At 39.5% G+C, this 26813-nt stretch overlaps 1 protein-coding gene across 5 annotated transcripts in view; it reads left to right on the plus strand.

Annotated features, from left to right (window-relative positions):
* RPS6KA6 (ribosomal protein S6 kinase A6) overlaps positions 1–26813 on the plus strand; it is a 202411-nt gene that overhangs the window by 172469 nt on the left and 3129 nt on the right. The window lies entirely within an intron of this gene.

The raw sequence follows: 26813 nt of genomic DNA on the forward strand, positions 1-26813 counted from the left end.
TTTTTAAGAGCTGAGTAATATTCCATTGTGTATATATACCACAGCATCCTTATCCATTCTTCTTCTGATGGGCATCTAGGCTGCTTCCATGTCCTGGCTATTATAAACAGTGCTGCGATGAACATTGGGGTACACGTGTCTCTTTCAATTCTGATTTCCTCGGTGTGTATGCCCAGCAGTGGGATTACTGGGTCATATGGCAGTTCTATTTCCAGCTTTTGATGAATCTCCACACTGTTCACCATAGTGGCTGTACTAGTTTGCATTCCCACTAACAGTATAATAGGGTTCCCTTTTCTCCACACCCTCTCCAGCTTTTATTGCTTGTAGATTTTTGGATAGCAGCCATTCTGACTGGCATGAAATGGTACCTCATTGTGGTTTTGATTTGCATTTTTCTGATAATGAGTGATGTTGAGCATCTTTTCATGTGTTCGTTAGCCATCTGTATGTCTTCTTTGGAGAAATATCTGTTTAGTTCTTTGGCTCGGTTTTTGATTGGGTCGTTTAATCTTCTGGAATTGAGCTGCAGGAGATGCTTGTATATTTTTGAGATTAATTCTTTGTCTGTTCCTTTGTTTGCTATTATTTTCTCCCATTCTGAAGACTGTCTTTTCACCTTGCTTATAGTTTCCTTTGTTGTGTAAAAGCTTTTAAGTTTAATTAGGTCCCATTTGTTTATTTTTGCTTTTATTTCCAATAATCTGGGAGGTGGGTCATAGAGGATCCTGCTGTGGTTTATGTCAGAGTGTTTTGCCTATGTTTTCCTCTAGGAGTTCTATAGTTTCTGGTCTTATGTTTAGATCTTTAATCCATTTTGAGTTGATTTTTGTGTATGGTGTTAGAAAGTGTTCTAGTTTCATTCTTCTACAAGCGGTTGACCAGTTTTCCCAGCACCACTTGTTAAAGAGATTGTCTTTTCTCCATTGTATATTCTTGCCTCCTTTGTCAAAGATAAGGTGTCCATAGGTGCGCGGATTTATCTCTGGGCTTTCTATTTTGTTCCATTGATCTATATTTTTGTCTTTGTGCCAGTACTATACTGTCTTGATGACTGTGCCTTTGTAGTAGAGCCTGAAGTCAGGCAGGTTGATTCCTCCAGTTCCATTCTTCCTTCTCAAGATTGCTTTGGCTCTTCAAGGTTTTTTATATTTCCATACAAATTGTGAAATTATTTGTTCTAGTTCTGTGAGGAATACTGTTGGTAGCTTGATAGGGATTGCATTGACTCTATAGATTACTTTCGGTAGTATACTGATTTTCACTATATTGATTCTTCCAATCCATGAACATGGTATATTTCTCCATCCTTTTGTGTCCTCTGATTTCTTTCACCAGTGTTTTATAGTTTTCTGTATATAGGTCTTTTGTTTCTTTAGGTAGATATATTCTTAAGTATTTTATTCTTTTCAATGCAATGGTGAATGGAATTGTTTCCTTAATTTCTCTTTCTGTTTTCTCATTGTTAGTGTATAGGAATGCAAAGGATTTCTGTGTGTCGATTTTATATCCTGGTACTTTACTATATTCATTGATTAGCTCTAATAATTTTCTGGTGGAGTCTTTAGGGTTTTCTATGTAGAGGATCATGTCATCTGCAAACAATGAGAGTTTTACTTCTTCTTTTCCAATCTGGATTCCTTTTATTTCTTTTTCTGCTCTAATTGCTGTGGCCAAAACTTCCAAAACTATGTTGAATAGTAGTGATGAGAGTGGGCACCCTTGTCTTGTTCCTCACTTTAGGGGAAATGCTTTCAGTTTTTCACCATTGAGGATAAAGTTTGCTGTGGTTTGTTATATATGGCTTTTGTTATGTTGAGGTATGTTCCTTCTATTCCTACTTTTTGGAGGGTTTTTTTTTTAATCAAAAATGGATGTTGAATTTTCTCAAAGGCTTTCTCTGCATCTATTGAAATGATCATATGGTTTTTATTTTTCAGGTTGTTAATGTGGTGTATTATATTGATTGATTTGCAGATATTGAAGAATTCTTGCATCCCTGAGATAGAGCCTACTTGGTCATGATGTATGATCTTTTTAATATGTTGTTGAATTCTGTTTCCTAGGATTTTGTTAAGGATTTTTGCATCTATGTTCATCAGTGATATTGGCCTGTAGTTTTCTTTTTTTGTGGCATAATGTCAGGTTTTGGTATTAGGGTGATGGTAGCCTCATAGAATGAGTTTGGAAGTTTACCTTCCTCTGCAATTTTCTGGAAAAGTTTGAGTAGGATAGGTGTTAGCCCTTCTCTAAATTTTTGGTAGAATTCAGCTGTAAAGCCATCTTGTCCTGGGCTTTTGTTTGTAGGAAGATTTCTGATTACAGTTTCAATTACCGTGCTTGTGATGTGTCTGTTGAGATTTTCAATTTCTTCCTGGTTCAGTTTTGGAAAGTTGTACTTTTCTAAGAGTTAATCCATTTCTTCCAAGTTGTCCATTTTATTTGCAGATAGTTGCTGATAATAGTGTCTTATGATCCTTTGTATTTCTGTGTTGTCTATAGTGATCTCTCCTTTTTCATTTCTAATTTTGTTGATTTGATTCTTCTCCCTTTGTTTCTTGATGATTCTGGCTAATGGTTTGTCAATTTTATTTATCTTCTCAAAGAGCCAGCTTTTGGCTTTGTTGATTTTTGCTGTGGTTTCTTTTGCCTTTATTTCTGCCCTAATTTTTAAGATTTCTTTCCTTCTACTAACCCTGGGGTTCTTCATTTCTTCCTTTTCTAGTTGCTTTAGCTGTAGAGTTAGGTTATTTATTTGACTTTTTTCTTGTTTCTTGAGGTAAGCCTGTATTGCTATGAATCTTCCCCTTAGCACTGCTTTTACAGTGTCCCATAGGTTTTGGGTTGCTTTGTTTACATTTTCATTCATTTCTATGCATATTTTGATTTCTTTTTTGATTTTTTCTGTGATTTGTTGGTTATTCAGCAGCATGTTGTTCAGTCTCCATATGTTGGAATTTTTAATAGTTTTTCTCCTGTAATTTACATCTAATCTTACTGCATTGTGGTCAGAAAAGATGATTGAAATGATTTCATTTTTTTTGAATTTATCAAGGCTAGATTTATGGCCCAGGATGTAATCTATTCTGGAGAAGGTTCCGTGTGCACTTGAGAAAGAGGTGAAATTCATTGTTTTGGGGTGAAGTGTCCTATAGATATCAATTAGGTCTAACCGGTCTATTGTATCATTTAAAGTTTGTGTTTCCTTGTTAATTTTCTGTTTAGTTGATCTGTCTATAGGTGTGAGTGGGGTATTAAAGTCTCTCACTATTATTGTGTTATTGTTAATTTCCCCTTTCATACTTGTCAGCAATTGCCTTACATACTGTGGTGCTCCTATATTGGGTGCATATATATTTATAATTGTTACATCTTCTTCTTTGATTGATCCTTTGATCATTATGTAGCGTCCATATTTGTCTCTTTTCACAGCCTTTGTTTTAAAGTCTCTTTTATCAGATACGAGTATTGCTGCTCCTGCTTTCTTTTGATCTCTATTTGCATGAAATATCTTTTTCCAGTCCTTCACTTTCAGTCTGTATGTGTCCCTTGTTTCGATGTGGGTCTCTTGAAGGCAACATATATAGGGGTCTTTTTTTTCTATCCGTTCAGCCAGTCTTTAACTTTTGGTTGGGGTTTTCAACCCATTTACATTTAAGGTAATTATTGATAAATATGATCCTGTTGCCATTTACTTTATACACCCTTTCTGTGTTTCCTGTCTAGAGAATATCCTTTAGCATTTGTTAGAGAGCTGGTTTGGTGATGCTGCATTCTCTCAGCTTTTGCTTGTCTGTAAATCTTTTGATTTCTCCTTCATATCTGAATGAGATCCTTGCTGGGTATATTAATCTGGGCTGTAGATTATTTTCTTTCATCACTTTAAGTATGTCCTACCATTCCCTTCTGTCCTGAAGAGTTTCTGTTGCAAGATCAGCTGTTATCCTTATGGGAATCCTCTTGTGTGTTATTTGTTTTTTTTTCCCTTGCTGCTTTTAATATTTGTTCTTTGTGTTTGATCTTTGTTAATTTGATTAATATGTGTCTTGGAGTGTTTCAACTTGGGTTTATCCTGTTTTGAACTCTCTTGGTTTCTTGGACTTGGGTGATTTTTTCCTTCCCCATTTTAGGGAAGTTTTCCACTATTATCTCCTCAAGTATTTTCTCATGGCCTTTCTTTTTGTCTTCTTCTTCTGGGACTCCTATGATTCGAATGCTGGTGCATTTAACATTGTCCCAGAGGTCTCTGAGGTTATCCTCGTTTCTTTTACTTCTTTTTTCTTTTTTCTCTCTGTTTCATTTATTTCTATCATTCTATCTTCTGTCTCACTTATCCTATCTTCTGCCTCCGTTATTCTACTGTTGGTTCCCTCCAGAACGTTTTTGATCTCATTTATTGCATTATTCATTATATATTGACTCTTTTTTATTTCTTCTAAGTCCTTTTTAAACTTTTCTTGCATCTTCTCGATCCTTGTCTCCAGGTTATTAATCTGTAACTCCAATTTGTTTTCAAGATTTTGGATCATTTTCACTGTCATTATTTGGAATTTTTTATCAGGTAGATTCCTTGTCTCTTCCTCTTTTGTTTGGTTTGGAGGTTTTTTATCGTATTCCTTTACCTGCTGGGTATTTCTCTGCCTTTTAATTTTGTTTATATTGCTGTGTTTGAGGTGGCCTTTCTGTATTCTGGCAGTTTGTGGTTCTTCTTTATTGTGGAGGTTCCTCGCTGTGGGTTGGGTTGGATGGGTGGCTTGTCAATGTTTCCTGGTTGGGGAAGCTTGTGTCAGTGTTCTGGTCGGTGGAGCTGCATTTCTTCTTCTTGGAGTGCAATGAAGTGTCCTATAATGGGTTTTGAGATGTCAGTGGGTTTGGTGTGACTTTGGGCATCCTGTATATTGAAGCTCAGGGCTATGTTCCACTGTTGCTGGAGAATTTGCATGGTATATCTTACTCTGGAACTTCTTGGCCCTTGGGTGGTTTCAGTGTAGGTATGGAGGCATTTGATGAACTCCTATTGATTAATGCTTCCTGGATTCAGGAGTTCTCTGGTGTTCTCAGGATTTGGACTTAAGCCTCCTACCTCTGGTTTTCAGTCTTATTCTTACAGTAGCCTCAAGACTTCTCCATCTGTACAGCACCAATGATAAAACATCTAGGTTAATGATGAAAAATTTCTGCACAGTGAGGGACACCTGAAGAGAGGTACGGAGAGTTACATAGAGAAGAGAAGAGGGAGGAGGGAGATAGAGGTGACCAGGAGGAGAAGAGGGGAATCAAAAGGGGAGAGAGCAATTAGCCAGTAATCACTTCCCTATGTGCTCTCCACAGTCTGGATCCCTCAGAGATGTTCACAGAGTTACATAGAGAAGAGAAGAGGGAGGAAGGAGACAGAGGTGGCCAGGAGGAGAAAAGGGGAATCAAAAGGGGAGAGACAGATCCAGTCAGTAATCAGTTCCCTAAGTGTTCTCCACAGGCCGGAACACATAAAGAGATTCACAGAGTTGGGTCAAGAAGGAAAGGGGGAGGGGGGAGATAGAGGCGACCTGGTGGAGAAAAAGGAGAGTCAAAAGGGAGAGGGAGCAATTAAGCCAGTGATCTCGCTCCCAAGTAAAAATGGGTACTGAAGGTTGGGTACTTGAAGATACAAAGTTGATAACAAATGCCAAAAAGCAAAGATAAAAACCTATTGTAGAGGTTAGATTCTCAAAATACAATATTAAAAAAAAAAGAAAGAAAAGAAAAGGAGAAAAAAAAAGTCACAAAAATTATTATATATTTATATATATATATATATATATATATATATGAACTTTGCTTTAAAAGTAGGGTCTTTTTTTTTGCAAGGTAATAGTAGGTTATAAAAATGAAAATTGAAGTTCTAATAGGGGACTTAAAAATTTAAAAAAATGAAAAAGTAAAAAAATAATAATAAAGTTTTAAAAATTTAAAAAATGATAATAGTAAAAATATATCTAGGACTTTCTCTGGTGCTAATGCAGACAGTGTGGGTTCAGTTCATTTTCAGGTAGTTCCTTGGTCTGGCTTGTACTTCTCAAGGTCTATAGGCCTCTTCCTATGTAGTCGGTGCTAACTACAGGGTTTTAATCTATTGCACCTGTCACTTCCATTGCGGTTCCCTCTGTTTGTTTTAGCTTCTTCTGTTTGCTGGTTTCTTCAGTGTCTAATTTCTGCCCTGACACAAGGGGGGCGGTGGTGGTCACTTTTTTTAGTCTCACTTGTTCAGTCGTGCTATGAGGAGGGAGGAACACTGCAAACAAATATCACTGGCATGTGCTCACAGTTGTTCAGCCACACTGGGTTTGCCCCCACTCACGGCATTTGTGCTTTCCCAGTCTCCACTGCTCAGGCTCTAGGTTGGTCTGCTGGGAACTGTCTGAGGTGGGCCCCTGGGGTTGCCTGTACTTCCCAGGTCTAAGCCACTCAGGTTCAGGTTCTTGGGTACTCCACAAAGGCACAGACTTGGTTGAGCCTGGGTTTTGTGCCCTTCCCAGGTCCGAGAAGCTCAGGTGACCAGGTGTTTGGGAACGCTGTCGGGGACTGCGACTTTTCCCCTCCCCCGTCCCAGCCACTTGGTTTTCTAGGTGTACCATGGGCGCGTCTTCTTGAGTGTGCCGTGTGTTTCTTCTTGGGGAGCTGATCTCTGGCTGCGACCCTCCCGGCGAGAGTCGACCTTCCAGAATCCCAAGCAGTCTTGGTTAGCAATGAGGTCTGCTTGCAGTGTGGTATAGGATGCCTCTCCGGGGCCGCAGTTGTGCCCTTCTGGCTCTGGCTGTCCTCGCCTGCCTGTCTCCAGTGGAGGATGGGCCGATCTGCAGCTGCCCAGCTCTGCTCAGTCCTTTGTTCTGTGATCGGGCCTGGAGGTGTCTTAGGTTAAGGCTTTTCATGCAATAGCTATCCCACAGTCTGAGTTGCTATCTCAAGCTAGTTCCCTCAGATTGCCCTTGGGGCATTCAGGACCAGTCCTTACCCAAAGCAATGCAGCCCGCCCCTCCCTGTCCAGCCCCCACTTGCTAGTGGGTTATGCGTGTGTCTGGGCTGCTGCTCTGCTGGGAGTTGCTGTTAGGTACATAATCTGTGGGTTTTAATTATTTATTTATTTTTCCTCCTGGTTATTTTGCCCTCTGAGATTCCAAGGCTCGACACACCCGCCAGAGAGAGAGTTTCTTGGTGTTTGGAAAGTTCTCTCTCTTTTTTAAGACTCCTTTCCCGGGACGGATCTCCGTCCCTACCTCTTTTGTCTCTCTTTTTAACTTTTGTATTTTTGTCCTACCTCCTTTCAAAGACAATGGGCTGCCTTTCTGGGTGCCTGATGTCCTCTGCCAGCATTCAGAAGTTGTTTTGTGGAATTTGCTTGGCATCCAAATGTTCTTTTGATGAATTTCTCCGCATCCTATTCCTCCGCCATCTTAGCCACTCCCTTACTTAACTTTGTATAAGAGGCTCTAGGTTCATCTGCCTCATTAAAACTACTCAAATGCATTCCTTTTTATGGCTGAGGAGTATTTCTATGTATATGTATATGATACAGCTTATTTATCCATTCATCTGTTGATGGACATCTAGGTTGCTCCCATGTCCTAGCTATTATAAATAGTGCTGCAACGAACCCTGGGGTACATGTGTCTTTTTCAATTATGGTTTTCTCAGGGTATATGCCCAGTAGTAGGAGTGTTGGGTCAGGTGGTGGTTTCATTCCTGGTTTTTTAAGGAATCTCCATACTATCCTTTCTAGCAGCTCTATCAGTTTACACTCCTACCAACAATGCAAGAGGTTTCTCTTTTCTCCATACTCTTTCTAGCATTTATTGTTTGTAGATTTTTTGATGATGGCAATTTTGACCGGTGTGAGGTGATACCTCATTGTAGTTTTGATTTGCATTTCTCTAATAATGAGAGATGTTGAGGATCGTTTTGTGTCTTTATTAGCCATCTGTATGTCTTCTTTGGAAAAATGTCTGTATAGGTCTTCTGCCCACTTTTTAATTGGGTTTCTTGTTTTTCTGGTATTGAATTGCATGAGCTGCTTGTATATTTTGAAAACTAATCCTCTGTCAGTTGTTTAATTTGCAATTATTTTCTCCCATTTTGAGATTTTTTGTTCACTTTGTTTAGTTTCTTTTGCTGTGCTGAAGCTTTTAAGGTTAATTCAGTTCCACTTGCTTATTTTTGTTGTCATTTTCATTACTCTAGAAGGTAGATCATAGAAGATCTTGCTATGATTTATGTCACAGAATATTCTACCTTAAAGAATGTTCTCCTTTAAGAGTTTCTAATAGTCTGGTCTTACATTTAGGTCTTTAAACCATTTTGAGTTTGTCTTTGTGTATGTTCTTAGGAAGTGTTCTGATATCATTCTTTTACACATAGCTTTCCAGTGTACCCAGCAACACGTATTGAAGAGATTTTACCTTATCCATTGTATATTCTTGCCTCCCTTGTCAAAGATAAGTTGTCTATAGGTGCACGGGTTTATCTCCTGGCATTCTATCTTGTTCCACTGGTCTATATTTCTGTTTTTGTGCCAGTACCATACTGTCTTGATGACTGTAACTTTGTAATACAGTCTGAAATAAGGAAAGTTGATTCCCCCAGCTCCACTCTTCTTTCTTAAGATTCCTTTGGCTATTCGGGGTCTTTGTGTTTCCATACAAATTGTGAAATATTTTCATCTAGTTCTGTGAATAGTGCAGTTGGTAGATTCACAGGGATTGCATTGAATCTGTAGATTGCATTGGGTAGTATTGTCATTTCCACAACATTTATTCTTCCAACCCAGGAACATGGAATATCTCTCCATCTGTTCATGTCATCTTTGATTTCTTTCATCAGTGTCTTGTAATTTTCTGTGTACACCTCTTTTGCCTCATTAGGTAGGTTTATTACTAGGCATTTTATTGTTTTTGTTGAAGTGGTAAATGGAATTGATTCCTTAATTTCTCTTTCTGACTTTTCATTGTTTGTGTATAGGAATGCAAGTGATTTCTGTGTATTGCTTTAGTATCCTGTGGCTTTACTAAATTAACTGATTAGTTCTAGTAATTTTATGGTAGTATCATTAGGGTTTTCTATGTATAGTATCATATCATCTGCAAACAGGGTGAGTTCTACATCTTCTTTTCCAATCTGGATTCCTTTTATTTCTTATTCTTCTCTGGTTGCCTTAGTGAGGACTTCTAAAACTTTGTTATTAATAGTGGAGAAAGTGGCACCTTTTTCTTTTTCCTGGTATTAGAGGAAATGGTTTCAGTTTTTCACCATTGGGAATAATGTTTGCTGTGGGTTTATCATATATATCCTTTATTATGTTGAGGTAGGTTCCTTCTATGCCCATATTTGAAGAGTTTTTAATCATAAATGAGTGCTAAAATTTCTTGAAAACTTTTTTCTGCGTCTATTGGGATAATACTATGGCTTTTATCTTTCAGTTTGTTAATATGATGTATCACATTGATTGATTTGTGTTTGAAGAATTCTTGAATCCCTGGGATAAACCTGACTTAATCATAGTGTAAGATCTTTTTAATGTGTTGTTGAATTCTGTTTGCTAGAATTTTGTTGAGCTCTTTTGCATCTGTGTTAATCAGTGATATCGGCCTGTAATATTATTTTTATGTGATGTCTCTGTCTGATTTTGGTATCTGGGTGATGGTGGCCTTGTAGAATGAGTTTGGAAGTGTGCCTTCCTCTGGAATTATTTGGAAGAGTTTCAGAAAAGTAGGCATTAGCTCATCTCTAAATGTTTGATAGAAATCACCTGTGAAGCCATCTGGCCCTGGGCTTTTGTTTTGGGGAAGATTTATTTATCACGGTTTGAATTTTAGTGCTTGAGATTGGCTTATTCATAGTTTCTATTTCTTCCCAGTTCAGTCTTGGAAAGTTGAACTTTTCTAAGAATCTTTACATTTTTTCCAGGTTGTCCATATTACTGGCATATAGTTGCTCATAATAATTTCTTATGATCATTTGTATGACTGCGTTGTCTCTTGTAACCTATTTTTTTTGCCTCTAATTTTGTCGATTTGATACTTCTCCCTTTCTTCTAGATGAGTCTGGCTAATGGTTTGTCATTTTATCCTCTCAAAGAACCCGCTCTCAGTTTTATTAATCCTTACTATTGTTTCCTTCTTTTTCAATTATATGTGCTCTGATTTTTATGATATTTTTACTTCTACTAATTTTGGATATTTTTATTCTTTTTCCCAGTTGTTTTAGATGTAAATTTAGGTTGTTGTGATGTTTTTTCTTGTTTGAGGTAGGATTTTATTGCTAAAAAGTTCCCTCTTAGAACTGCTTCTGAAATTGATTCCTGGATCCTTATTGCTAAATTCAGACTTACATTTTATGTGATGTCTGTGTCTGATTTTGGTATCTGGGTGATGGTGGCCTTGTAGAATGAGTTTGGAAGTGTGCCTTCCTCTGGAATTTTTTGGAAGAGTTTCAGAACAGTAGGCATTAGCTCCTCTCTAAATGTTTGATAGAAATCACCTGTGAAGCCATCAGGCCCTGGGCTTTTGTTTTGGGGAAGATTTATTTATCACGGATTCAATTTCAGTGCTTGAGATTGGCTTATTCATAGTTTCTATTTCTTCCCAGTTCAGTCTTGGAAAGATGAACTTTGCTAAGAATCTTTTTATTTCTTCCAGGTTGTCCATGTTACTGGCATATAGTTACTTGTAATAATTTCTTATGCTCATTTGTATGACTGTCTCTTGTAACCTCTTTTTTGTCTCTAATTTTGTTGACTTGTTTCTTCTCCCCTTTTATTTCATGAGCCTGGCTAATGATTTATCATTTTATTCTAAGAAGCAGTTGCTTCTGATTTTGATTCCTGGGTCCTTACTGCCAAATTCAGACTTAAATTGAAGAAAGTAGGGAAAACCACTATACCATTCCGGTATGACCTAAATCAAATCCGTTACAATTATACAGTGGAAGTGACAAATAGATTCGAGGGATTAGATATGATAGACAGAGTGCCTGAAGAACTATGAATGGAGGTTCGTGACATTGTAACAGGAGGCAGCGATCAAGACCATCCCCAAGAAAAAGAAATGCAAAAAGGCAAAATGGTGTCTGAGGAGGCCTTACAAATAGCTGTGAAAAGAAGAGAAGCAAAAGGCAAAGGAGAAAAGGAAAGATATACCCATTTGAATGCAGAAATCCAAAGAATAGCAAGGAGAGATAAGAAAGCCTTCCTCAGTGACCAGTTCAAAGAAATAGAGGAAAACAACAGAATGGGAAAGACTAGATATCTCTTCAAGAAAATTAGAGATAGCAAGGGAACATTTCATGCAAAGATGGGCTCGATAAAGGACAGAAATGGTATGGACCTAACAGAACCAGAGGATATTAAGAAGAGGTGGCAAGAATACACAGAAGAACTGTACAAAAAAGATCTTCACAACCCAGATAATCACGATGGTGTGATCACTCACCTGGAGACAGACATCCTGGAATGTGAAGTTAAGTGGGTCTTAGAAAGCATCACTACGAACAAAGCTAGTGGAGGTGATGGAATTCCAGTTGAGCTATTTCAAATCCTGAAAGATGATGCTGTGAAAGTGCTGCACTCACTCAATATGCCAGCAAATTTGGAAAACTCAGCAGTGGCCACAGGACTGGATAAGGTCACTTTTCATTCCAATCCCAAAGAAAGGTAATGCCAAAGAATGCTCAAACTGCTGCACAATTGCACTCATCTCACACACTAGCAAAGTAATGCTCAAAATTCTCCAAGCCAGGCTTCAAAAGTACATGAATCGTGAACTTCCAGATGTTTAAGATGGATTTAGAAAAGCCAGAAAAAACAGAGACCAAATTGCCAACATCTGTTGGATCATCAAAAAAGCAAGAGTGTTCCAGAAAAACATCTAGTTCTGCTTTATTGACTATGCCAAAGCCTTTGACTGTGTGGTTCACCACACACTGTGGAAAATTCTGAAAGAGATGGGAATACCAGAGCACCTGACCTGCATCTTGAGAAATCTGTATGCAGGTCAGGAAGCAACAGTTAGAGCTGGACATGGAACAATGACTGGTTCCATATCGGGAAAGGAGTATGTCACCCTGCTTATTTAACTTACATGCAGTGTACATCATGAGAAACACTGGGCAGAATGAAGCACACACTGGGATCAAGATTACCAGGAGAAATATCAATAACCTCAGATATGCAGATGACACCACCCTTATGGCAGAAAGCGAAGAACTAAAGAGTCTCTTGATGAAAGTGAAAGAGGAGAGTGAAAAAGTTGGCTTTTTTAAGCCAACATTCAGAAAACTAAGATCATGGCATTTGATCCCATCACTTCATGCCAAATAGGTGGGGAAACAATGGAAAGAGTGACAGACTTTATTTTTGGGGAACAAAATCACTGTAGATGGTGATTGCAGCCATGAAAGTAAAAGACACTTTCTCCTTGGAAGAAAATTTATGACCAACCTAGAGAGCATAGCAGAGACATTACTTTGCCAACACAGGTCCGTGTAGTCAAACTATGATTTTTCCAGTAGTCAGGTATGGATGTGAGAGTTGACGCATAAAGGAAGCTGAGTGCCAAAGAATTGATTCTTTTGAACTGTGGTGTTGGAGAAGACTCTTGAGAGTCCCTTGGACTGCAAGGAGATACAACCAGTCCATCCTAAAGGAGATCAGTCCTGGGTGTTCATTGGAAGAACTGATGTTGAAGCTGAAACTCCAATACTTTGGCCACCTCATGTGAAGAACTGACTCAATGGAAAAGACCCTGATGCTGGGAAAGATTGAAGGCAGGTGGATAAGGGGACGACAGAGAATGAGATGGTTGGATGGAATCACTGACTCAATGTACATGAGTTTGAGTAAACTCCAGGAGTTGGTGATGGACAGAGAGGCCTGGCTTGCTGCAGTCCATGGGGTCAGAAAGAGTCGGACACGACTAAGCAACTAAACTGAACTGAACTGATAGAATTTGAGTCATCATGTTTTCATTGTAATTTGTTTCTAGGAAGTTTGTAATTTCCCTTTTTAAATTTCTTCAGTAGCCTGTTCACTGTTTAGAAACATATTGCTTAACCTCGTATGCCCTTTTTTTTCAGTGTTTTTTTTTTTCTCCTGTAATATTTTGTCTCATAGCATTGTGGTCTGAAAAGATGCTTAATATAATTTCAATTTTCTTAAATTTGCTGATACTTGATTTGTGATGCTAGATGTGATCTATCCTGGAGAATGTTCCAGGTGTACTTGAAAAGGGAGTATATTCTTTTTGTTTGGATGGAATGTCCTAAAGAAATCAGTAAGTCCATTTGGTCTACTGTGTCATTTAAAGCTTGTGTTCCTTTGTTACTTTTCTGTTTTGATGATCTGTCACTTGGTTTAAGTGTGTTGTTTAAGTCTCACTATAATACTAGGCTATTATTGTGTTATTGTCAATCTCCCCTTTTATGTCTAGTAGTGTTTTCCTTTTGTATTGAGGAGTGTATGCTCCTGTGTTGGGTGCATAAATATTTACAGTTGTTACATCTTATTGGATTGATATCTTGATCATTATGAAGTGTCCTTCCTTATCTCTTATAATGTTCTTTATTTTAAAGTCTACTGTGTCTGATATGAGAATTGCCACTTCAATTTTCTTTTCATTTCCATTTGCATGGACTATCTGTTTCCATCCTCTCACTTTCAGTCTGTATGTATCTCTAGGTCTGAAATGGGTCTCTTCTAGACAGCATATATATATATATATATATATATATATATATATATATATATATATATATATATATATATATATATATATATATATATGGGTCTTTTTTATATCCATTCAGCCAGTCTGTGTCTTTTGGTTTTCCATTTATGTTTAAAGTAATTACTGATATGTATGATTCTCTTTGCAGTTTCTTAGTTGATTTTGGTTTGTTTTTGCATATCTTTTCCTTCTTTTGTGTTTCCTGCCCGTAGAAGTCCCTTTCACATTTGTTGTAAAGCTGATTGTTGGTGCTAATTTCTCTTAACCCTTACTTGTCTGTAAAACTTTTGGTGTTTCCATGAGTTTTTAATTAGATCTTTGCTGGATAATCTTGCTTGTTGATTTTTCCCTTTCAGAACTTTAAGCCCCATGAAGGGCTCAGCTGGTAAAGAATCCACCTGCAATGCGGGAGACCTGGTTTAGATCCATGGGTTGGGAAGATCCCCTGGGGAAGGGAAAGGCTACCCACTCCAGTATTCTGGCCTGGAGAATACCATGGACTGTATAGTCCATGGGGTTGCAAAGACTCAGACAGGACTGAGCGAATTTCACTTTCACTTTAAATATATACTGCCATTTCCTTCTGGCCTCCAGAGTTTCTGCTGAAAGATCAGCTGTTAATCTTATGGGTTTTCCCTTGCATGTTGCTTGTTGCTTTTCCCTTCCTGCCTTTAATATTATTTGTTTGTGTTTAGTCTTTGTTAGTTTGATTAGTATGTGTCTCAACATGTTTTTCCTTGTGTTTATCCTGTATGGGATTCTGCGTTTTTTGGATTTGATTGACCATTTCTTCCTTTCTTATGTTAGGGAAGTTTTTGACTATAATCTGTAGAAATTTTCTCTGATCCTTTCTTTTTCTCTTCTTCTGGGACCTCTATAATTCGAATGTTGGTCCATTTAATATTGTCGCAGAGGTCTCTGAAATTATCCTCAATTCTTTTGATTCTTTCATTCTTTTACCTTTATTCTTCTGTTCAGCAGAATTACTTCTACAATTCTGTCTTCCAGCTCACTTATCCATTCTTCTGTCTCAGTTATTCTGCTATTGATCCTTCTAGAGTAGTTTTGATTTCAGTAATTTTATTGTTCCTCTCTGTTTGTTTATTCTTTATTTCTTCTAGGTCCTTGCTTAAGTCTGTTAATTGTTTTTTGCATTTTCTCCATTCTGTTTTCAGGGTTTTGGAACATCTTTACTATCATCACTCTGGATTGTTTTTCAGGTAGTTTGCCTGTTTCCTCTTCGTTTATTTGGTCTTGTGAGTTTTTACCTTGTTCCTTCAGTTTTCTCTGTCTTCTCATTTTTATTTCTAACTTACTCTGAGTTCTCCTTTTCCCAAGTTTTAGGGTCATATTCCTTCTTTTGGGTCTCTGCCTTCACTGAGTGAGGTTGGTCCTGTAGTTTGGGTAGGTTTCATGTTGGGAGGGACTTGTACCTGCATTCTGGTGGGAGGAGATGCATTTCTTTTCCCCTCTGATGGGCAGGGCTGTGTGAGGGGCTATGTTTTGGGGATTTTGTGGGAAGCCTGTCTGCTGATGATTGAGTTTCTGTTTTTGTCTTCCTTGTTTGCATGAGGCATCCTGCTCTGCATGCTGCCCACATTTGGGGTATGCTGAGTCTTATCAGGTGGATGTCTTCATAGGAGTTCTCACTTATTAATACTCTCTGGGGTCAGGAATTGTCTGGCAGTCTAGTGTAGTGGACAGTGCTCTCTCTCCAAAGTCTCAGGCTTGATCTCTGGCCAGGGAACCAAAATTTCATACTCTGTTTGTTATGGGATTCAGTTCAGTCAGTTCAGTCACTCAGTCGTGTCTGACTCTCCACGACCCCACGAATTGCAGCACGCCAGGCCTCTCTGTCCATCACCAACTCCCGGAGTCTACCCAAGCCCATGTTCATCAAGTCGGTGATGCCATCCAACCATCTCATCCTCTGTCGTCCCCTTCTCCTCCCACCCCCAATCCTACCCAGCATTAGGGTCTTTTCCAATCAGTCAACCCTTCGCATGAGGTGGCCAAAGTATTGGAGCTTCAGCTTCAACATCAGACCTTCCAATGAACACCCAGGATTGATCTCTTTTAGGATGGATTGATTGGATCTCCTTGCAGTCCAAGGGAATCTCAAGAGTCTTCTCCAACACCACAGTTCAAAAGCATCAATTCTTCGGCTCTCAGCTTTCTTCACCGTCCAACTCTCACATCCATACATGACCAATGGAAAAACCATAGCCTTGACTAGGCGGACTTTTGTTGGCAAAGTAATATCTCTGCTTTTAAACATGCTATCTAGGTTGGCCATAACCTTCCTTCCAAGGAGTAAGCGTCTTTTAATTTCATGGCTGCAGTCACCATCAGCAGTGATTCTGGAGCACAAAAAGTTAAGTCTGACACTGTTTCCACTGTTTCCCCATCTATTTCCCATGGAGTGATGGGACCAGATGCCATGATCTTAGTTTTCTGAACGTTGAGCTTTAAGCCAACTTTTTCACTCTCCTCCTTCACCTTCATCAAGAGGCTTTCTAGTTCTTCTTCACTCTCTGCCATAAGGGTGGTGTCATCCGCATATCTGAGGTTATTGATATTTCTCCCGGCAATCTTGATTCCAGCTTGTCTTTCTTCCAGCCCAGCATTTCTCATGATGTACTCTGCATATAAGTTAAATAAGCAGGGTGACAGAATACAGCCTTGACGTACTCCTTTTCCTATTTGGAACCAGTCTGTTGTTCCATGTCCAGTTCTAACTGTTGCTTCCTGACCTGCATACAGGTTTCTCAAGAGACAGGTCAGATGGTCTGGTGTTACCATCACTTTCAGAATTTTCCACAGTTTATTGTGATCCACACAGTCAAAGGCTTTGGCATAGTCAGTAAAGCAGAAATAGATGGTTTTCTGGAACTCTCTTGCTTTTTCAATGATCCAGCGGATATTGGCAATTTGATCTCTGGTTCCTCTGCCTTTTCTAAAACCAGCTTGAACATCTGGAAGTTCATGGTTCACGTATTGTTGAAGCCTGGCTTGGAGAATTTTGAGCATTACTTTACTAGCATGTGAGATGAGTGCAATTGTGCGGTAGTTTGAGCATTCTTTGGCATCGCCTTTCTTTGGGATTGGCACGAAAACTGACCTTTTCCAGTCCTGTGGCCACTGCTGAGTTTTCCAAATTTGCTGGCATATCGAGTGCAGCACTTTCACAGCATCACCTTTGAGGATTTGAAATAGCTCAACTGGAATTCCATCACCTCCACTAGCTTTGTTCGTAGTGATGCTTTCCAAGGCCCACTTGACTTCACATTGCAGGATGTCTGGCTCTAGGTGAGTGATCACACCATCGTGATTATCTGGGTCATGAAGATGTTTTTTGTACAGTTCTTCTGTGTATTCTTGCCACCTCTTCTTAATATATTCTGCTTCTGTTAGGTCCGTACCATTTCTGTCCTTTATCGAGCCTATCTTTGCATGAAATGTTCCTTTGGTATCTCTAATTTTCTTGAAGAGGTCTCCAGTCTTTCCCAATCTGTTGTTTTCCTCTATTTGTTTGCACTGATCGCTGAGGAAGGCTTTCTTATCTCTCCTTGCTATTCTTTGGAACTCTGCATTCAGATGGGAATATCTTTCCTTTTCTCCTTTGCTTTTCGCTTCTCTTCTCTTCCAAGCTATCTGTAAGGCCTCCTCAGACAGCCATGTTGCTTTTTTGCATTTCTTTTCCATGGGGATTTTCCTGATCCCTGTCTCCTGTACAATGTCATGAATCTCTGTCCATAGTTCATCAGGCACTCTGTCTATCAGGTGTAGTCCCTTAAATCTATTTGTCACTTCCACAGTATACTCATAAGGGATTTGATCTAGGTCATACCTGAATGGTCTAGTGGTTTTCCCTACTTTCTTCAATTTAAGTCTGAATTTGGCAATAAGCAGTTCATGATCTGAGCCACAGTCTGCTCCTGGTCTTGTTTTTGCTGACTGTATAGAGCTTTTCCTTCTTTGGCTGCAAAGAATATAATCAATCTGATTTCGGTGTTGACCATCTGGTGATGTCCACATGTAGAGTCTTCTCTTGTGTTGTTGGAATAGGGTGTTTGCTATTACCAGTGTGTTCTCGTGGTAAAACTCTATTATCCTTTGCCCTGCTTCATTCTGTACTCCAAGGCCAAACTTGCCTGTTACTCCAGGTGTTTCTTGACTTCCTACTTCTGCATTCCAGTCCCCTATAATGAAAAGGACATCTTTTTTGGGTGTTAGTTCTAGAAGGTCTTGTAGGTCTTCACAGAACCATTCATCTTCAGCTTCTTCGGCGTTCCTGGTCGGGGCATAGACTTGGATTACCGTGGTATTGAATGGTTTGCCTTGAAAGCGAACAGAGATCATTCTGTCGTTTTTGAGATTGCATCCAAGTACTGCATTTCGGAATCTTTTGTTGACCATGATGGCTACTCCATTTCTTCTAAGGGATTATTGCCCACAGTAGTAGATATAATGGTCATCTGAGTTAAATTCACCCATTCCAGTCCATCTTAGTTCGCTGATTCCTAGAATGTCAACGTTCACTCTTGCCATCTCCTGTTTGACCACTTCCAGTTTGCCTTGATTCATGGACCTAACATTCCAGGTTCCTATGCAATATTGCTCTTTATATCATTGGACTTTGCGTCTATCACCAGTCACATCCACAGTTGGGTATCGTTTTTGCTTTGGCTCCATTCCATCATTCTTTCTTGAGTTATTCCTCCACTGATCTCCAGTAGCATATTGGGAACCTACCAACCTGGGGAATTCATCTTTCAGTGTCCTATCTTTGCCTCTTCATGCTGTTCATGGGGTTCTCAAGGCAAAAATACTCAAATGGTTTGCCATTCTCTTCTCCAGTGGACCACATTCTGTCAGACCTCTCCACAATGACCCATCCATCTTGGGTGGCCCCACACGGCATGGCTTAGTTTCATTGAGATAGACAAGGCTGTGGTCTGTGTGATCAGATTGGCTAGTTTTCTTTGATTATAGTTTCGGTGTGTCTGCCCTCTGATGCACTCTCGCAACACCTACTGTCATACTTGGGATTCTCTTACCTTGGACGTGGGGTATCTCTTCACGTCTGCTCCAGCAAAGTGCAAAAAACATCTTCACAACCCAGATAATCACGACGGTGTGATCACTCACCTAGAGCCAGACATCCTGGAATGTGAAGTCAAGTGGGCCTTAGAAAGCATCACTACGAACAAAGCTAGTGGAGGTGATGGAATTCCAGTTGAGCTATTTCAAATCCTGAAAGATGATGCTCTGAAAGTGCTGCACTCAATATGCCAGCAAATCTGGAAAACTCAGCAGTGGCCACAGGACTGGAAAAGGTCAGTTTTCATTCCAATCCCAAAGAAAGGCAATTTGAAAGAATGCTCAAACTACCACACAATTGCACTCATCTCACATGCTAGTAAAGTAATGCTCAAAATTCTCCAAGCTAGGCTTCAGCAGTACGTGAACTGTGAACTTCCAGATGTTCAAGCTGGTTTTAGAAAAGGCAGAGGAACCAGAGATCAAATTACCAACATCCACTGGATCATCGAAAAAGCAAGAGATTTCCAGAAAAACATCTATTTCTGCTTTATTGACTATGCCAAAGCCTTTGACTGTGTGGATCACAATAAACTGTGGAAAATTCTGAAAGAGATCGGAATACCAGACCATCTGACCTGTCTCTTGAGAAACCTGTATGCAGGTTAGGAAGCAACGGTTAGAAGTGGAAATGGAACAACAGACTGGTTCCAACTAGGAAAAGGAGTACGTCAAGGCTGTATTCTGTCACCCTGCTTATTTAACTTATATGCAGTGTACATCATGAGAAACGCTGGGCTGAGAGAAACACAAGCTGGAATCAAGATTGTCGAGAGAAATATCATAACCTCAGATATGGAGATGACACCACCCTTATGGCAGAAAGCGAAGAAGAACTAAAGAGCCTCTTGATGAAAGTGAAAGAGGAGAGTGAAAAAGTTGGCTTAAAGCTCAACGTTCAGAAAACTAAGATTATGGCATCTGGTCCCATCACTTCATGGGAAACAGATGGGGAAACAGTGGAAACAGTGTCAGACTTTATTTTTTTGGGCTCCAAAATCACTGCTGATGGTGACTGCAGCCATGAAATTAAAAGACGCTTACTTCTTGGAAGGAAGGTTATGACCAACTTAGATGGAATATTTAAAAGCAGAGAGACATGACTTTGCCAACAAAGGTCCATCTAGTCAAGGCTATGGTTTTTCCAGTAGTCATGTATGGATGTGAGAGTTGGACAGTGAAGAAAGCTGAGCGCCGAAGAATTGATGCTTTTGAACTGTGGTGTTGGAGAAGACTCTTGAGAGTCCCTTGGACTGCAAGAAGATCCAACCAGTCCATCCTAAAGGAGATCAGTCCTGGGTGTTCATTGGAAGGACTGATGTTGAAGCTGAAGCTCCAATACTTTGGCCACCTCTTGCAAAGAGTTGACTCATTGGAAAAGACCCTAATGCTGGGAAGGATTGGGGGCAGGAGGATAAGGGGATGACAGAGGATGCGATGGCTGGATGGCATCACTGACTCGATGGACATGGGTTTGGGTAAACTGTGGGAGTTGCTGATGGACAGGGAGGCCTGTTTTGCTGTGGTTCATGGGGTCACAAAAGTCGGACACGACTGAGTGACTGAACTGAACTGCATGTGAGTCATCCACAGGCGCTCTTTCCTGAGGCTGCCCTGGAGGACTTACATGCCCAGTGAGGGCCAGATGTGGAGGTGGCACAGCGCTTCGATCACAGGGACCCTTTTGGCGCCAAATATGCAGGAACGCTGTCAGCCTGAGTTTCTGCAGCTGTGGCAATATTAGAGTCTTTTTCTAGCCTCTGGCAGCTAACATTCCAGGGACCTCCCTGATTGGTCCTTCTCTGTTGCTTGGTGCAGCAGGCTCTCAAGGATCTCCCGCGTTGGGGACCTTATTGCTCAACTTATCAAGTACTTAAAGGACCACCCTCTCTGGGTTGTTTGTTAGTCAGCTGTCAGCACTGACATGTGGGGAGAGAGAGGCTACATTGATGACTCCACTGTCTGCACATATTTCGGCAATATCACCTTGCCTCCATGGTTCCCAGCTTTCCTCCAAAGGCATTCCCCACCACGATCTCCTCCCTTACTTCCCCTCTGGCCTTCTCCCCACAATCAACAGCAGCCCTTGCCCTGGGATTGGTTTCCAGTCCCTACAGCCCAGTTCCCCACTACCATGCGTTCCAGGGGACTTGGGTCCCTGTCCAGGGAATATAGTGTTGCGGCAAGTGTTGTCTTTGTGGTTCTCACTCAATTCAGACTGTCACAGATCAGCTGTTGCACTCTCCCACAGCCTCAAATGCTTCTCCTCTGTCCCAAACAATTGCCCTGATGTGGGGATCTGACCCCTGCTTCAATTCCTCCAACCTCTGGGTACAGGTCTAGTCCTGCTCACTCTCCTCTTTTTCCCTTCCTTCCTTCATCCTGCTGAGATTTGTGTGGATCTGTATATTCCTTTCTAGTGGTCAGGGACTCCTGCCGCTCTTAGCTAGTGTTCTGTGAGATCTTCTGCATCTGAAGATGTGTTCCTGATGCATCTGTGGAGAGAGATGTACTGCATATCCACCTACTCCTCTGCCTTCTTTCCGGTATTTCCAGCTTTCTTTTGTTCCCAATTGGATAAAATACTTTTTTTTAATCCCTTCACATTAGTTTTTTGTCAATGTTTACATCTGAAGTGAGTCTTTTATAGTCAGCATATAGATGGATCTTGTTTTGTAGTTGTTCAGCCCCTTGCTATGTCTTCTGATTGCAACACTTACATTTTAAATAATTATCAGTAGGTATGTACTCACTGCTATCTTGTCAATTTTTTTCTGGTTGTTTTTGTCCTTTTTTTATCTTCATCTTTTGCTCTCTTCCCTTGTGATTTGATGACTATAATTAGTGTTTCATTTGGGTTCCTTTCTCTTTCTATCTCTGTCTCTCCCATTGTGTGTGTATGTGTGTGTCATTTATTACACATTTTTGCTTTCTTACCATGATAGTTCAGTTCAGTCACGCAGTCATGTCCAACTCTTTGCGACCGCATGAATCGCAGCATGCCAGGCCTCCCTGTCCATCACCAACTCCCAGAGTCTGCCCAAACCCATGTCCATTGAGTCAGTGATGCCATCCAGCCATCACATCCTCTGTCATCCCCTTATCTTCCTGCCCTCGATCCTTCCCAGCATTAGGGTATTTTCCAATGAGTCAACTCTTCGCATGAGGTGCCCAAAGTATTGGAGTTTCAGCTTCAACATCAGTCCTTCCAATGAACACCCAGGACTGATCTCCTTTAGGATGGACTGGTTGGATCTTCTTGCAGTCCAAGGGACTCTCAAGAGTCTTCTCCAACACCACAGTTCAAAAGCATCAATTCTTCGGCGCTCAGCTTTCTTCACTGTCCAACTCTCACATCCATACATGACTACTGGAAAAACCATAGCCTTGACTAGATGGACCTTTGTTGGCAAAGTAATGTCTCTGCTTTTAAATATGCTATCTAGGTTGGTCATAACTTTCCTTCCAAGGAGTAAGCGTCTTTTAATTTCATGGCTGCAATCACCATCAGCAGTGATTTTAGAGCCCCAATAAATAAAGTCAGCCACTGTTTCCACTGTTTCCCCATCTGTTTCCCATGAAGTGATGGGACCAGATGCCATGATCTTAGTTTTCTGAACGTTGAGCTTTAAGCCAACTTTTTCACTCTCCTCTTTCACTTTCATCAAGAGGCTCTTTAGTTCTTCTTCGCTTTCTGCCATAAGGGTGGTGTCATCTCCATATCTGAGGTTATTGATATTTCTCCTGGCAATCTTGATTCCAGCTTGTGTTTCTTCCAGCCCAGCTTTTCTCATGATGTACTCTGCATATAAGTTAAATAAGCAGGGTGACAGAATACAGCCTTGATGTACTCCTTTTCCTAGTTGGAACCAGTCTGTTGTTCCATGTCCACTTCTAACTGTTGCTTCCTGACCTGCATACAGGTTTCTCAAGAGAGAGGTCAGATGGTCTGGTATTCCCATCTCTTTCAGAATTTTCCACAGTTTATTGTGATGCACACAGTCAAAGGCTTTGGCATAGTCAATAAACCAGAAATATATGTTTTTATAGAGCTCTCTTGCTTTTTCGATGATCCAGCAGATGTTGGCAATTTGGTCTCTGGTTCCTCTGCCTTTTCTAAAGGCAGCTTGAACATCTGGAAGTTCACAGTTCACGTATTGCTGAAGCCTTGCTTGGAGAATTTTGAGCATTACTTTACTAGCGTGTGAGATGATATTTATATTTTACAATATATATGATTGTTTTCAGTTGATGATCACTTAAGTTTGAACTCATCTAAAAACCCTGCATTTTTACTCCTCTTACATTTAATGTTTTTAAACATCATATTTTGTACATGTTTTGTGTGTTTTTCTTAATTCGTTTATGTGTATATTTTACCACTTTTGTCTTTTAACCTTCCTTGTAGTTTTATAAGTGATTGATCTTTACATTTTCTGTTACTGGTGAGATTTTACCTTCCGTGATTATTATATTTCTAGTTTGGGTCTTATCTTTTCTACTTAGAGAAATCCCTTTAGCATTTCTTGGAGAGCTGTTGGTCTAGTGGTACTGAACTCTTTCAGTGCTTGCTTCTATGTAAAACGTTCTCTCCATTTCAAATCTGAAGATAACCTTGCTGGAGATATCTGAAAATAGTCTTGGTTGTATGTTTTGTCCTTTAATCACTTTAAATATCTTGTGGCTTTCCTGGTTTGCAGGGTCTGCTGAAAAGTCAACCAAAATCTTATGTGAATTCCCTTTTATATAACTAGTTGCTTTTCTCTTGCCACTTTTAAGATTCTCCATCTATAATTTTGCCATTTTAGTTATTGTGAGGCTTGGTGAAAGTCTCTCTTGGTTCAGCTTGTTTTGGACTCTGTTGCTTCCTCGTCCTGGGTGTCCATTTCCATTTCCAGGGAGAAGACATTCTCAGCTATTTTTTTTAACTTATCTATTTTTTAACTTTACAATATTGTATTTGTTTTGCCATACATTGACACAGTTCCACTGTGGGTGTACATGTTTTCCCCTGCAAGACATCAAAAGAGACTCAGCTATTATTTTTTGAAATAAATTCTCTGTACCTTTCTCTCTTATCATTCTGGGATCCATATGGTGCATATATTATTACTCTTGGTATCATTCCAAAAAGTTATCCTCATTTCTTAAATTCCTTTTTTTCTGTTCAGCTTAGGTGGTTTCCATTATTCTATCTTTCAGTTCACTTATCTGTTCCTCTGTATCATGTGATGTACTCTTGGTTCCTTCTAGTTTTATTTTTCCAGTTTTTGTATTCTTCAGTTCCATTTGGTTCTTCTTTATATTTTGCAACTCTTTGTTAGACTTCCTGCCATGTTCATCCATTATTCTCCCATGTTCATCAAGCATTTTTATGGTCATTACCTTGAAGTCTTTGTTGGATAGATTGCTCTCCTCTACTCTCTTTAGTTCTTCTGAGATTTTATCTTGTTCTTTGGGTTGGAGCATATTCCTTTGTCTCCTCATTTTGCCCAGTTATCTGTATCTATTTTCATTTGTTAAGTACGTCAGTTATGTTTGCTCATCTTCACAAAGTGGAATTACATAGCAAATAGCCTATGGTGCCATTCAGCATACTCCACTCCATTCACCAGAGCTATGTATCCTACACATGACCCATATGTGTGCTGTATGGGTCCTAATCTTATTATAAAACCATCTACTCTGGGCATACTGGTGGCCAGGCTAGCTTCCAGCCTAGTTGGCTGCCAGGCCCTGTGTCATGTGGTTGTTGCTGGCCCACTGTTGAGCAGAGCTCAGTCCTGGCATAACTGGCTGTTCAGCCCCAGTGGTCCTTGAGCTGGTGCTGGCTTGCTAGTGGGTGGGACCAGGGGCCAGGGTGGCTGTCTGCAGGACCCGGGGAAACCTAGGACTGGCACCCCACCACTGGTGGGCAGAGTCACATCTCAGGGCAGCTTGAGGCATAGGGCAGCCTGTTGGGCTTCTATTTTTATCTTTGTTTCATTATATGTAAAAAGCCTTCTTCTTTTCTTGGTTAGTTTTTAAAGTTTTCTCTGTCTTGGGTTTTGAGCAATTTGGTTTGATGTTCCTTGATGTAATTTTATTTCTTGTACTTGGGATTCATTTAGCTTTTTAGATCTGTGGGTTCATAGTTTCCATAAAATTTGATAATTTTAGTGGCATTATTTCTTCAAACATTCTTTTCTTCCCTCTTAATTTCTGAGACTCCAATTGTGTTTGTTTACTTTTTCAGTTGAAGTTGTCCCATAGCTCACTGATGCTCTGCTCTTTTGCTTTTTTGTTTTATACTTTTTTATAGTGTCTATTGCTGTGTCTTTACCAGTCTTTTTACCTGCCATATTAAATTTGGTCCATTCTTTTTGTCTCACATTTTAGTTTTCATTTGTTTTATTTGTTTTTATATCTTCTATGGGTTTTCCTTTTAAGATATTTTAGGCAGGAACGGAGCAATGTTTAATCAAGGAATAGTCACTACTACTCAAGCAGGTTTCTTTCAGTTTCTCTAACAAATACTCCATGAATTTGAGGTTTTCCAGTCTGACTGGTGGGAATAGGCACTATACCTCACCCTGCATAGACTCCCATTTCCCTCTAATCCTTGCATATGCTTCTTCCCATGACTTCTGTTTTGTTTTGTTGTTGTTGTTTTTAACCACATATGGTTTGCGGTGAAAATACTTGAAAGAGACCCCCACAAGTGTTTTCTTTCTGACCCTGATTCTCACTTCTGTCTCTTTAACACAGGAAATCTGCTAGTCTCTATCTGAGTTTTCCTTACCTACCTGACATTCTGAAAACTCTTTTCATGGTTCTAAGCTAGAGCAATCATAGGGCTTACTTGATTTGTTTTCTATCTTTTAGGGATTACTCTTCTTCATTGCCTAATATCTGATCTCTTGAAAACTTGTTTCTTACATTTTATGGGGTTTTTGGGGAGGAGCTGAGTTTCAGGCAGGAGTAGGGGGGTGAATTCAGTTCCTAGTTTTACATTTTGGCCAGGATCAGAAGTCCTTAGAACTTTAATCATTTTATGATTTTCATTTATGTCTGTTTTATTTATATAATTCACTGTTGTATTCTTTTTAATATTATTTTTTAATTTATTTCTGTTCATACATTCTTTTTCCAATAGTTTTTTGATTGAATGTACTCCTCTACATAGTTTCAATCAGTTACACTATTCTTCACATTCTGGTATTACTACCTAGTCTTTAGTTTCTCACTGCTTATGCTATTGATAGTAATTTAACAAATGTTTTTGTTTCTATTTTAGAAGATGCTTGTTAAGGAGAGTTTAATTCTCCTTTCTATAAAAGGTGCTTGATGGAGATTGTTTAATTTTAAATGTTACATCTTTTAATAGATTTAACATTCTATTTTACTATGAGATTATATGACAGAAGTTTATATTACAGCATAGAGAAAATAAGCATATTCACATTTACTTTGATGAAAAACTTATGATATGCTGACCACTGCTATGCTAGCAGTCAGCTGCTAACCTTATATTTATGTTTTGCTTTCTTTAGTATTTTATACAGGAAACCATCAGTTACTGAGTACCTTATCAACATGAGACTCTCCCTTCTATGAATTTGTGTCTGTATACAGATAACCTTATACTTTGGGACCCAGATTGCCAGCAAAAATCAATAGTTCCTTTATCCTCTTAACTGTCTAGCGAAGTCCAGTGTAGCTCTTGCTGCTTTACATTTTCCTTCTCCCTTACTGACCACATTCCACTTCCACTAAATTGATATTTCTTGATTTTAGAATGGTAAATAAGTATATGCTATGTTTTTAAAAGTATGTTTGAACATTCTCTTTTAACAGTTAACTGTGCAGTATATGGGATTTTTTTCCCCTAATGATAGGTCAAATCAAACAGATTCCTAAATTATCAATACTTTCATGTTTTGAGGAAATGGGAAATTATGTATTTTACTAAAACCTTTA

This window comes from Giraffa tippelskirchi, chromosome X (genome assembly GCF_054371585.1).
Source record: "Giraffa tippelskirchi isolate mGirTip1 chromosome X, T2T-mGirTip1v1.2.pri, whole genome shotgun sequence".
Classification (NCBI taxonomy): domain Eukaryota; kingdom Metazoa; phylum Chordata; class Mammalia; order Artiodactyla; family Giraffidae; genus Giraffa; species Giraffa tippelskirchi.